The 9,866-nt window shown below is 42.7% G+C and overlaps 1 pseudogene; it reads left to right on the top strand.

Moving 5' to 3' along the window:
* The first annotated feature begins 8,411 nt into the window (after positions 1-8,411).
* LOC136314565 (tyrosyl-DNA phosphodiesterase 2-like) lies at positions 8,412-9,360 on the top strand (annotated as a pseudogene).
* The last annotated feature ends 506 nt before the right edge of the window (positions 9,361-9,866 follow it).

Here is a 9,866-nt window from a genome sequence, read left to right as displayed (position 1 = left end):
CTAACAAGCTTTTATAGTCACTGTATCATTTAATTCTTATAACCTTGGCACAAGATACATTAGATATTATTATGGCCATTACACAGGGGGAGATTTAGATATGTCAAAGTCAAGTAACTTCCTCACGTTTCATGTTAAATCATGGAAGAGTAGCAGTTGGAATATAGTCAATTAAAGGAGATCTAAGAGGATATAAAGTTAATTTTCACCATTTTTACTATTGATTATCAGGATATGGTGAATATTAAATGTATTTTGATAACAATTACCAACTTTCACTAATTTAGAAATGGACTTGAATGTATGTTAAATATTTCCTCTTTCTACAGTTCTGCCTTGCTTTTGAAACAAGGCTATGTTAGAGAAGGGAAAGAAACCATTAATGGAATGGAAATACACTGCAGAGCTTGCCAATTAGGAAGGGAAGGAAGAGACTGTTGATAAGTATGGACTATATTTTAAAGAAAACTTTTCAGTTAAACTTCAAATGTGTATAGGTTTGGACTAAGCCAAAAACCCATGCTTTATACATTGGGTAAATGCTTCTTTTTTTTTTTTCATTTTTCTGAAGCTGGAAACAGGGAGAGACAGACTCCCGCATGCGCCCGACCGGGATCCACCCGGCACGCCCACCAGGGGCGAAGCTCTGCCCACCAGGGGGCGATGCTCTGCCCATCCTGGGCGTCGCCATGTTGCGACCAGAGCCACTCTAGCGCCTGAGGCAGAGGCCACAGAGCCATCCCCAGCGCCCGGGCCATCTTTGCTCCAATGGAGCCTTGGCTGCGGGAGGGGAAGAGAGAGACAGGGAGGAAAGCGCGGCAGAGGGGTGGAGAAGCAAATGGGCGTTTCTCCTGTGTGCCCTGGCCGGGAATCGAACCCGGGTCCTCCGCACGCTAGGCCGACGCTCTACCGCTGAGCCAACCGGCCAGGGCGTAAATGCTTCTTTAATCTGGTTGTTTGAGGAAGATACATCAGGCTTGCCTTATTAGACATTTGATGATGAGCCACAAACAATTCTCAAGTGATGACCCATCACCATAAGTAATGGCTTTAAGTCAGCCTTTTCCTGGCCCTGGCTGGTTGGCTCAGTGGTAGAGTGTCTGTCCTGTCTGTGGAAGTCTCGGGTGTGATTCCTGGTCAGGGCACACAGGAGAAGTGACCATCTGCTTCTCCACCTCTCCCCCTCCTCCCCCTCCCTCTCTCTCTCCCCCTCTTGCAGCTATGGCTTGAATGGTTTGAGTAAGTTGGCCCTGGACTCTGAGGATGGCTCCATGGCCTCCCCTCAGATGCTGAGATGGCTTGATTGCCAAGCAACAGAGCAGCAGCCTCAGATGGGCAGAGCATTGCCCGGTAGGGGGCTTGCCAGGTGGATCCTGGTCTGGACATATGTAGGAGTCTCTCTGCCTCCCTGCCTCTCACTTCACTTAAAAAAAAAAAAAAAAAAAAGGCAGTCTTTTCCCAATATTATTGGTTTTAACACTAGCATTTGTCCAGCTGGTAGTTTGCTAATTGAGTGAACTACCTTAATATCTTCTTGCTCACTGATGAATATACATTGTTTAAGGCCAAATGTTAAATCAAGATACTTGGTTTACCGTATTCATTTTCAGTAGATTATTTTCTCTTGTGGTCACACTATCTTCCTCTTCATTGTTACTAATGTCCTTAGATTTACCATATTTAACACTGCCATTTCCCCAGCACCCAAGGAAAACATAATTCGTGCATCATGGTTAAAACTAAGCCTTTTTCAATGACAGTTTCTTTTCACTTCATAACTTTTCTGGGTAAGCAAGGTGGTTTGCTATCTTCTTTTCATTGTGCGCATGGAGTTCTTCAAATATTCACATGCAAACTCATTTTTATTTTCAAACTCATTTTTAAACCTTCATTTTCAAAACCTGTGCTAAGCGTTTGTAACTTTTAATTAATCAACATGGTTCCAACATTAAGAACTATAAATGGCATCCTGAAGACTGAACTCTTTAGGAAAATATTGAATCTCTCAGTTCCTTATTTAATATAGCAAGCATAGAATTTTTAAAAAGGTGTCTGTGCCTATTCTTCATAGGTCAGAAAATTCCTTGCTAATGGGGCTTTATAAAGATATCACATTGCAGGGAAATAAATGCCAACATTTTATTTTTTCACAAGTTTTGGAAAAAGACATGCAGATGTACAATTTTCTTCTAGTTCAACTTATACCTCTGCTACAAACTATTGTTGAGTCTGTCAGGAAAAATTTTTCTGATAACCTATATATTTTTTCTTTTAACAGTATTATTAAGATATAATCCATATACCATCCAAAGACAGTTTAAGTTGTTTGGTAGTTTTTAGTACATTCTCCGAGATGGGCAACTATAGCCATACCTAATATCAGAACATTTCCTTTATCCCCAGATGAAACCATGCACCCATTAGCAGTCAGTCTCCATTCTCTCTTCCCTTGGCCTCTGGCAGCCACTGCCACTGTCCTGCTTTCTGTCTTTATAGATTTGCCTATGCGGGACATTTTATATCAATGGGTTCCTATAATGTGTGGCATTCTGTGGCTGGTCTCTTTCACTTAGCACAATGTTTTCAGGTTAGAGCCATGTGTAGCATTTTGGATGTTGGCTTTTATCTGTTATTGCCATGTGTTTTTCTTACTGCTGCCTGGGGCACTAGCATGTCACCATGTTGTTGGCTTTCTTAAGATCTCTTGTTTATTTATTCAGGGCTAAGTTTTTCAGTAACTCTTACAATCAACAGATCCCTTTTCACCTTTGATTCAGATATTTTATGCACTAGGAGGCACGTTTTCTGCAGCTGATATTCTGAATGTTCACACTTAATGTTAACGTACAGTTCTTTAAAGTACCTCCTAGTGGGTTTGAAAGCCAAAAAACCAGTTAATGACATACGTACACTCTTTGGTGAATAAAAATTTATTTAACAAACAATGAAGATTTTCATTTTTTTAAAGCTTTGCAATGCTTTTCCATTTATCCTTTGTGCTTGGTCATTAGTATCACTGTAAAACTCCCACAACTTGTCTTTTTCTTTGTCATATAGATTCTTCACCATATTCTTCAGTAGATGAACCTTAATTAAACTTTTGCAATGACCCTACTTTTGGTACTCTTGCTCATGATGTTTCTTGTTTTTCTCACTGTTACCTATTGATGTATATTTAGTTCTTTCTGATATTTTCATAGTGTAATTAAAACAAAAGTTAGAAAGTGGCAAAGAACAGCAGAGGTGCAGAGGCACTTATGACGGACGGGCAAGGCCACCAATACACACCTGACATCTCACTTCAGGTCAAGTTGGGTTTTACCATAAGTGAAGATTTTGGTGCTAAACTTAACAGGAAAATTGTTCAGTTTTTAAACTTATTTTAGTTTTTTAAGCAATATGGAATTATAACTGACAAAAATTGTATTATATATTTAAAATGTATAATGTGACAATTTGATTTTTTTTGAAATTACCCCAATGTCGTCTTTGAAAAAAATGTCCATTCAGGTCCTTTGCCCATTTTAAAAATCAGGTTGTGTTTTGCTATTGAGTTGTATGAGTTCCTAATATATTTTGGATGTTAAACTCATATTGGATATATGAATGCAAACATTTTTTTTCTGATTTTGTAGTTTGTCTTTCCATGTTATTGATCGCTTCCTTTGCTGTGTAGAAATTGTTTCAGTTCTTAAAACCTTTCCGATTTCAGAATTAAGAATTAGGGAGTATGCTACTGTATTGCCTGACTTCAGTGCTCCTTGTTTGTGCTCCCATCGCACAAACATTACATATGTCTTTAGCATGGCTCGTGGCACATTGACTTGAAGCTGTATGTTCACATGTCTCTTGTCTGTTTATATAATGGAGTCTGAGGAACCGTGTCTTAATCATTTTTCCCAGTGTCTACTAATTAGAAGACTCTCAGTAAATGCATTTTTGACTAATGAATAAATACATACTGCAGGTGATTTAGTTGTCTAGAAGAGAAGGACTAGAGTGGGCTATAGCAGTTGGAAGAACACTGAGTGTTAGGATCAGATTGTATGTTTAGACTAAGTTTCTTCTGCATTACTGACATTTCGGGCTGGGCAGTTCTTTAGTCCTGTACATTGCAGCATGTTTAGCAGCATACTTGGCCTCTGCTCACTGGATGGCAGTAGCATCCTTCCCTCATCTCCTGTGTGAATCCAAACTATCTCCAGACATTGCCAAGTGTTCTTGGGGGAGAAAAATCACCAGTTGAGAACTGCTGGTGTACACAGTCTTAGAATAGAGAACCAGATACATTTGGGTTGAAATATTCTGTCTTTTATGAGCTAGGCAAGTGAATCTATAAGAGCCAATAGTATTTAATTTATAAAGTGAGGATAAAAACATTGTTTCCTAAGATGATTGAAAAGATTACACTGAGAACATGAGAGCTAAATAAAAGACAGCTTTGAAAATATCATCAGTAGTGCCTGGACACACACAGCACTCAGGTGTAGGGTGAATGGGTCTGGGTCTATGGTTTTATCTACTTTTCTCTGTGTCTGTGATGTCTTTGCCTCTCTCTGTTTCTCTCTGTCTCTCTTTGTATCTATCTGTAAGTCATTTTTTGCATCTATGTCTCTGTATCTCTGTCAGTATGTGTCTCTGTATCTGTCTCTTTCTCAATCTCCATCCCCTCTCTCTGTCTCGATCTCATTCTTTCTCTTTATCTCTTTAGCTGTGTCTCTATCTCTGTGTCTCTCTCTTTCTCCCTTTTCTTTTTTTTATAAATGAGAGGAAACAAGATAGTGAGACAGACTCCTGCATATACCCCCACTGGGATCCACCCAGCAACCCCCATCTGTGGCTGATGCTCAAATCAACCAAGCTGGTTTTAGCACCTGAGGCTGACAAGCTATCTTCAGTTCCCTGGGGCAAAGCTTAAACCAGGGGTCCCCAAACTACGGCCCTCGGGCCACATGCAGCCCCCTGAAGCCATTTATCTGGCCCCCGCCGCACTTCTGGAAGGGGCACCTCTTTCATTGGTGGTCAGTAAGAGCACTGTATGTGGCGGCACCGCAAAGCACGGCGTCACTCACGTACAGTACTATTTCCGGTGACGCAGGACGCACGCCTCACGGCTCTGGAAGCATGTCATATCACTTGATATGGCTAGCTGTGACAAATATGGAACCAGACATTGACCATTTCATTAGCCAAAAGCAGGCCCATAGTTCCCAATGAAATACTAGTCAGTTTGTTGATTTAAATTTACTTGTTCTTTATTTTAAATACTGTATTTGTTCCCGTTTTGTTTTTTTACTTTAAGATATGTGCAGTGTGCATAGGGATTTGCTCATAGGTTTTTTTATAGTCCGGCCCTCCAACGGTCTGAGGGACAGTGAACTGGCCCCCCTCTGTAAAAAGTTTGGGGACCCCTGGCTTAAACCAATTGAGCCACTGTCTGTGGGAGAGAAAGAGGGAGAGAAGGGTGAGAGAGAGGGGAAGAGAAGTAGATGGTTACTTCTCATGTGTGCCCTGATCAGGGATCAAGCCTGGGATGTCCATATGCTGGGCTGATGCTCTGTCCAATGAACCACCAGCCAGGATCTTCTATTTCTAGCTTTGCGTATCTGTGTCTCTGTTTTCTGAGTCTCTCTGTCATGAGGGTGTGAGAGAGTATACTAATATGGTAGAGACAGCAAGCGGTGTACTCTGAAGTTGGCAGAGCCGATCACAGAGCTTTTCCTGCCTACAGGTAGAGGAGGAACAGAAATTGCTGTCAAGCTGGCAGACTCCAGCAGAAATGTCTACACTTGTTCTGATAAGACTTTGGGAAAGAATTAGGGTTCTGGAGATAAAGATAATAATATTACAGGAGATTTTATAGTCAGAAGAGATTGGGATTATGGGGATGAACCAGGATGTGGTTGCAGCGATTTGGACATGAGGTAACGAAGGTTGGAATGAGAATGGGATAGTTGGAATGGTCAACCCAAGAAATATTTGAAGGAAGTAATGGCAGAACTTTCTAACTGGCCAGGTTGGCCATGAAGAAGATTTGAAGATGTTGTGGGCTTTTGAATCAGACAAATCAGAATTAATGATTGATTCTGCCAAACACCAGTTGTGGGGTGTGGGGAAAACAACTCAACGGTGCTGAGTCATGGTTTGTCTCTAAAATGGGGATGATAATGCCATCTCGAGGGACTGTTGTGATAGTCTGAGATATTGTGTGAAGTTTAGCAGGAGATAATAGGCACTCAATAAAAGGTAGCTACAATTTATAGGGATCAGAGAAGGAAGGGGACTGGAGCTGAGTTGACTTGGAGCATGAAGGAACAGCACAGGTGCTTCAGTAGAAGCAATCTGATTCTGTGTGGAGCAGCTTAATTTAAATGTGGTTGTAAGGATAAGTAAATTTTCTAAAACAAGTGTGGCTTCCAGCAGTATTTCCAGCCAGCCTTACATTTTATAGCACCACTGGGCATCCATGCGCCCCAAGGCAGGTCATTTATAGTTTTTATGAGCCTAGATAGATTCGGAACACTTCAGTTCACACTTGCATACAAAATCCACCCCCTTCAAGAAGTGCCATGAAATATGACTGAAGAAATCCCTAATACTGTTTGTACTATGGTGTGGATGTGGAACATGACAAATGAGAGTAATAGCTGGTAAGCAATATTAGATGATTATGACAAGGAAATTCATTGTTGGGAACTTTCCTATACAGAACGGTTAGTACAATCAATTCATTCTCTCAGTCAGAAAGTTACTTTTTGAGAAATTATTCTTCCCACCTCCACTTTGCCTTTTCATAGTACTGTGGTTTGATTTAGCGCCTCTCTCTCTCTCTCTCTCTCTCTCTCTCTCTCTCGACTCCTGCTTTTGCACAAAATGTCATTCACTTTTCCAGTGCCCTGTCACTCACTTGATGAGCCTTACTTCAGAATGCTGGGGCTGGTTGTAGTTTTTATTAGGCATTGTGATAAATTTTGTATTTGTGTATTTCTTGGTTATGTGAGTTTGTCTATGAAAGGGGCATGACTTTGATAGTGGCTTTTGGCTGTGGGCCTTGTAGTTACACAACAGCTTTAAAGTCTGTTCAATCTGTCTCTGACCTCCCCCTACACATTTACTTACGGGGCTGTGTGTGGGATTGGGAGAAACGGGATGTGGTGAATGGCTCTGGTTTCTGCCTACCTGACATTCCTTCCTTCTGATCAATTGTTCCTTGCTTTTCTGTCGAAGGCCCAGTGCCAATTCACTGTTGTTCTGGTTGTACTATCAATCAATTTCTTTTTTTATTGAAGTTATTGGGGTGACACTGGTTAACAAAATTATACAGGTTTCAGGCACACAATTCTACAACACATCTCTGTACACTATATTGTGTGAATCAGTCTTGATTACCCTGGGAAGGACATGCCATTCATTTTGGTCATAATACTCCATTTTCCAGTCACACCAGTCATAGGGATCAGTTTGTACATTGACATTTTTGTTCACCCATTCAACAGTGTTTTTGAGTGCCTACTATGTATTAGGTGCTGATATTTCTTGTGGATAGACAGTAAGCTAAATAGGGTCTCTGCTTACAGAATTCTAGTTCAAGAAGACATAAAGTAAACCAGTAAGCAGAAATACAATAAAATGTCAGATAATGGTTTTTCTTAAAAATGTAGAAAGCATGTAAAAGCATGATCTGAATGAAGTGAGGGGATAAGCCATGTTAACATCCTAGAGAAAAGTTTCTTTTCATTAGGGGAACTGCAGGTGCAAAGGCTATGAGGTCGTTAGCAAGGAGGGCGGCAGTGTGACTAGAATGGCCAGGGCAGGCTGATAGGGGTGAGGACCCAGAGGTAGCAAGGGGCCGAATCATACAGGAGCTTAGGGTCAGTGATGAGGACTTTGATAGGGTCGTGAGGAGAAGGTTTTGGAGGGTTTTGCGAAGATCTGAGTACAGTCATGAAGAAGGGTTAATTAGTGTCTTCCCTGAGATGTGATATATGGGTGCTGGGAGAGAAAGAGAGCTTCTCTACCTGTAGGGTAACAGTCTTCCTGCCCATGTACAGAAAGACGATTACAGCACTGAAGTACAGGAACCAATAAAAAAAGGAAATAAAAAACCTAAGACAGGAGAGGGACAGAAAGAAAAAGTACTCTTATCAACGTAAGACTCTGGATCCTGCCATTCCTGAAATACCTCTGCTTATATAAACCAATACATTTAATTTTTTTGTTGAAACTCTGTTGAGTGTGAGTCAAGTGAGGTCATTTGTAACCCGAAGAGTCCTGAGTAGTAATAATTGTTTTCTTTGAGGCTATTAATAATACCCAATTTTTGGTCCACCGACGGCGGGACCGTGCCGCTTCCCCGCGCCGCGGTTGTTGCGGGAGCCCGTGCAGACCGGGCTTCGGCGGAGGGCCTGGCCATGGAGCGCAAGCGTGGCCTGGAGACCGGGCGGGAAGCGGGGGCCGAGGACGGCGACCCGGCGGGGAAGAGGCGGAGCCTGTTGTGTGCCGACTTCAGCACTGTCTCCTGCTGCGATGCAGCCTTGGCGCTGCGATACCTGTACGACCACGCATGGGACATGGAGAGGGCGCTGAACTCCTACTTTGAGCCGGGTGGGGGGGGGGGGGCGGCGGAGGCGGGCCCCAATTTACAACGCCCCAGGACTCCGCCCGGGACCCCGCCCGGGCCCGGGCCGGGCCCGGGCCCTGTGTTGATCTGACCAGTGAGGAAACAGCTGAGTCCAGTATGTCTAAAAGCAGCACATCTGAAAAGCGTCAGCAAGAAGATGGCAATGTATTCTCTTTCATTACCTGGAATATCGATGGGTTGGATCTGAATAACCTGCAGGAGAGGGCTCAGGGGGTGTGGGCCTCCTTGGCTCTGTACAGCCCAGATGTGGTATTTCTGCAGGAAGTCATTCCCCCATAATATAGCTCCCTAAAGAAGAGAGCAAGGAATTATGACATTGTTAGAGGTAATGAGGAAGGATATTTCACAAACATAATGTTGAAGAAATCAGGAGTGAAATTTAAAAGCCAAGAGATTATTCATTTTCCAAATACACAAATGATGAGAGCCTTTTGTGTGTGAATGTTACCAAGTGTGGCGGTTTACCCAGCAACATTTGGGACGCCTGGGAGTTGTTGGGGAAGCCTAAGCATGCATCGCCAGTACACGTGGGACACACAGGCGAACTCGAACCTGGGGATACGCGCTGTGTCGAAGCACTGCTTTGATCGAGTCTTCTTCAGAGCAGTGGCCACATTACTACCCGAAGTCTGGATCTCCTGGGATTGGAAAAACTGGACTGTGGTCAATTTCCTAGTGATCATTGGGGTCTTCTGTGCACCTCAGATGTCATATTGTGAAAAATTTGTCAAATATTTGTCACATAGGAGTCTTAAGTGTCCTGGGTAATTTTGTGCTGGAGATTTGCCCTTGTAATTTCTTCCCGTCTGGAAAGTCAGGTTTGACATGAGGGGGGGGGGGGGGTTTAACATACTGAATCATCAGGAGAGAAGAAAAAATGACTGATTCTATTTTGTCAATTGTGTTCTTAGATTTTAGGACGAAATATTACTGTTCATTTCAGCGACACAACTGAGCTCAGAGTGTGAGGCCCCTGGGGATGGACTTGGAGGCGTGGGCGCCGTCAGGAGAGCTCATGGCCACCATCCGGGCAGCGGGGATTCCGGGATTGCTGTTGTGTTTGCTTTGTTTTAAAAATCAGGGACCAAAATAATTACTACTATAAATACGTCTTCCGGATAAACAGATTGGAGGTTACTGACTCCTCGGGACTGGTCCTCGGTCCTTTGTCACCGATGCAGGTAGTCAAGTGAAAAAAAGCCATGCAGTCTGCATCCAAGTAGAT

The sequence above is a fragment of the Saccopteryx bilineata genome, chromosome 10, assembly GCF_036850765.1.
Source record: "Saccopteryx bilineata isolate mSacBil1 chromosome 10, mSacBil1_pri_phased_curated, whole genome shotgun sequence".
Classification (NCBI taxonomy): Eukaryota; Metazoa; Chordata; class Mammalia; order Chiroptera; family Emballonuridae; genus Saccopteryx; species Saccopteryx bilineata.
Note: the sequence above shows the minus strand (reverse complement) of the source record. Positions and strands in the feature narration are given on the sequence as shown.